Raw genomic sequence first — 4,307 nt, forward strand, 5'->3', positions numbered from 1 at the left:
CTATACTTAAGAAAAATGTGCAAACTATTATAAGTAATAGGGAGGAAATAGAATTAATATTCAAAAACCTAACAAAAAAAGAATAGTACGGTTACCAAACGAGCCTAAGCTTTTAAGTTTGTATACATTTAGTCTGTAAATTTTAAAAACTATTTAAAACATACATGGAAGTATTTTTAGAAATAGTGAATTTTAACAAAATTGATTTATTAACTAGTGATTTATTAAAAATCATTTTCATACCATCATTTAATTTCAATGTTTGGTTCTATATTCTTAAAAGTGATTTTGTACCACCAAAACTAAAAGTGATACTTAAGATCATGTTTGAGATTGACATTATGAGCTAAATTACTTAACTATAATTATTTTTATAAGCATGATATAAATCATTGGTTCCATACGTGTAGAAATGATTTAAATTATTTTTAAATGATTAAGGCTTGTTTTCAAAAAGTAGTTTTAAAACCATAGAATTAATAAAAAAAAAAAAAAAAAAAAAAAAAAAAAAAAAAAGAGGTTAAAATCACTTTGGTCTCTAAAGAAAAGTAACAATCTAGTCCATGAACTTTAGTTTATAACGATTTAGTCCCTGTAATTTCAATTTTGTAAAAGTTTACTCCCTTAATTTTAGTATGTAATAATTTAGTCCTTAGACTTTTACAATTGTAACAATTTAGTCTCTAACGTAAAAAAAATTCCATCAAAATTAGAGGTCAATTTTTAATATTTTATGATGGAGACTTTAATCTTGCTAAAATATTGAGTCTCTTATTAGTTTAGCGATTTATTTATGCATGGAATTTCATTAAATTTTATTATTATTTTCTATAATAAGGACTAAATTGTTATAAATTTTAAAGTATAAAGACGAAATTGTTATATATTAAAGTTTGATGACTAAATTGTTACAAAATTTGAAATATAGGGACTAAATCGTTACAAAATTTAAAGTATAGAGACTAAATCATTACAAACCAAAGTTCAGAAAGTTCTATAAAAGTTTAGAGACTAAAAGTAATTTTTTTTAAAAAAAAATATTACATTTAAGATTGTGAAAAAAAAATTGAGATTGGGAAAATTGCATAGAGAGAAATATCAATTTAAAACAGAAAAAATAGAGAAAAGTTTCAAAAGAGAAAAAAATGTTAGAGGTGGAGGAAAATTTAATTCTATATATATATAATATATATATATATAGATATATATAAAAAAAAAAAAAAAAAAAAAAAAAACTTTAAATAGAGGGGAAAAAAAAAGACAAACTTAACACCGAGGAATATGCCAACAATTATCGACAGCAAAAAGTTTGAGAAATAGGTAAAAAAAAACTAAAGAGAAAAAAGTTAAAAGAGAAAAAAAAATTAGATAGAGTAAAAAATCATTGAGAGAAAAAGTGAGAAAATGATATATATATATATATATATATTAAAAAGGATAATTACAATTGGTAGCATTTTTAGGAATAATAACCAAGTGTATGACATCATTTAAAAAAATTGAAAATATAGACAAGTCAATCAACGATAGACTTCCATCATTGATAGACTCTTACTAGTGATATTGTCTATCATTTATAGACTCCTTCCAATAATATGATCTATCACTTCTAGACTATTTAAATTTAGTAATATTTGTAATTTTTTTTACATTATATTATATTTGTTAATACTTTAGGTCTAATGTTTATATTTACAACGAAAAATTATAATAAAACTAGAGATAATCATTAAAAAAAGCCTCAGCAAAAAAACTAGGAAGAAGGGTAAAAATTAGAATGAAATAAAAATAAAAAATGGATAAGATTTTTAAAAAGAAAAGAACAAAATTTTTAAAACTCAAGACATAATAAAGTGAAAGACGAGAATTTTTTAATATGAAATAATATTTTTATTTATTTATTTATTTATTAAGAAAGTCCCTCAAAATCATTAATAAAAGATGACTTTAAATCACCTCCTAAAATCAATTTCTCATCATCGACAAATATCACAATTTTAGAATAAAAGTAAGGTTAGACATGTCAAAACTGATTTTGGTTGTTTCAAAATTGCTCTCAAACATGCCTTTAGTATTTAGTAAATCAATGAAATTTTCGATTCGATGCATAGAATATTTTGATCTTTATAAAGTGTATCTAATAAATTCTTAAACTTTCGGTTATTAAATTTTCAATTTCGTGACTAATATACCTTTGAGAGCTTCTTTTATATATATATATATATATATATATATATATATTTCTTTTGAAAAATAGTCCATTCCTTGATAATTTTGTAATATTTTGTAGATCTCAAATGACAAGACGTTTCTACCAAAGATTATATTATCCAATTATTATTTTCTTTCCATTGACTTGGTCAATCCATATGGTGTTCTCCTTCCCTTCCTATAAATTGACTTCAGACTGAATATCACAGAGAAGAAGAAAAAAAAGAAAAAGAGAAGCTCACTTGAAACAATGGCTGCCCACAAAATTACCACAACCCTATCCATCATCTTCCTCCTCGTCTCCATATTCCGATCCTGCAACGCTGCCGGAATCACCATCTACTGGGGCCAAAACGGCACTGAAGGCTCTCTTGCCTCCACTTGCGCTACTGAAAACTACAAGATCGTCAACATAGCATTTCTCTCCTCCTTTGGTAGCGGCCGAACTCCAATACTCAATCTTGCTGGTCATTGCACCCTGATAACAATGGGTGCGCCTTCTTGAGCAACAAAATCAAATCTTGCCAAAGTCAAGGAATCAAAGTACTCCTCTCCATCGGTGGCGGCGCAGGGAGTTATTCACTTTCCTCCGCGACAATGCAAGACAAGTCGCTAATTTCATTTGAAACAACTACCTCGGCGGTCAATCGAGCTCACGACCCCTCGGTAATGCGGTTTTGGACGGTGTCAATTTCGATATCGAAGCTGGCTCTGGCCAATTCTGGGACGTACTGGCTCGACAACTGAAGAACAAAGGCCGAGTCATTCTCGCCGCCGCACCACAGTGTCCGATCCCCAACGCGCACTTAGACGCCGCTATTAAAACTGGTTTGTTTGATTTCGTTTGGGTTCAATTCTACAACAACCCGCCATGTATGTATGCAAATGGAAACGTCAACAATCTCCTGAATTCTTGGAATCGGTGGACGGGGTTTCCGGTTGGGAAGCTGTACATGGGGCTACCAGCGGCACCTGCAGCCACGCCTAGCGGCGGCTTTATTCTGGCCAACGTGCTAATTTCTCAGGTTCTTCCAAGGATTAAAAGTTCTCCCAAGTATGGAGGAATAATGCTGTGGAATAAGGCATTTGATAATGGCTACAGCAACGCCATTAAAGGAAGTATTTGAGCTCCTCCTTTGAATAAACTACTCATTTAGTAAGTTATTATAAAGCCATGAATAAGTAAAATAAGAAATGGGAAATGGGGTTTGTTGGTCCATTTATCCATTTATATGATTATGATGCAATAAAATTACCTTTTTATTACAGTATAATTTTTCATGGATATGTGAAAATTTCAATCCATTCATTATCTTGTTTCATTATTCAAAATATCCTTAGATTTTAGCTATGAAATTTAGACTTTGAAAAAAAATCATTTTTATCTTTGAACTTTAAAAATTAGGATAATTATTTTAAATAGTAAAATTTGTTAAAAAATATTTTCAAATATAGCAAAATATTACTGTCTATCACTGATAGACAACGACAAACATCTATTAGGTGATAGACCATGTAGACTTTTATCACTAACATTGATAGATGTCTATCGCAGTCTATCACAGATAGATAGTGACATTTTGTTATATTTGTAAATAAATTGATTTATTTTCTGTTATTTGAAAATAATCCTTAAAATTATACCAAAACAATTAGGTGCCTACACCGCTAACTTGACATTTATTACATAGATTTCATCTATACTCCAACTTGTTGATTGTCTTACTAAGCCTCTCAACGTTGTCGATTTACATTATCCAGGCAGCAAACTCAACCCACTAGCTTTTAATGTTGTGGTTTGTCCTTTGTATGTCTACTATTGGGATCATTGGTAGTGATTCAATTATTTAATAGAAGTGCAACAACAAATCGAAAAACTGAAAAATCAAACCCAATCCAAATCGATCCAACAGGTTGGTTCGATTTTTTAGTATAAAATTGAACATATTGATTCATTGTAAGAGAAAACTAAAAGATATTGGTTCGGATCATTTTTTAATTTGAAAAACCAATCAAAACCAAACCGAACTAAGTAACAATAAGGGCTTTTTTTAGTATTTTAATTATTATGATGCATACAAATTTGTTATTTAGAA

General features: G+C 29.0%; 1 pseudogene; it reads left to right on the forward strand.

Annotated features, from left to right (window-relative positions):
• The first annotated feature begins 2,439 nt into the window (after positions 1-2,439).
• Positions 2,440-3,362, forward strand: LOC150031883 (acidic endochitinase-like; annotated as a pseudogene).
• The last annotated feature ends 945 nt before the right edge of the window (positions 3,363-4,307 follow it).

This window comes from Benincasa hispida, chromosome 12 (genome assembly GCF_027475165.1).
Source record: "Benincasa hispida cultivar pf3 chromosome 12, pf3_genome.v1.1, whole genome shotgun sequence".
Taxonomy (NCBI): Eukaryota; Viridiplantae; Streptophyta; class Magnoliopsida; order Cucurbitales; family Cucurbitaceae; genus Benincasa; species Benincasa hispida.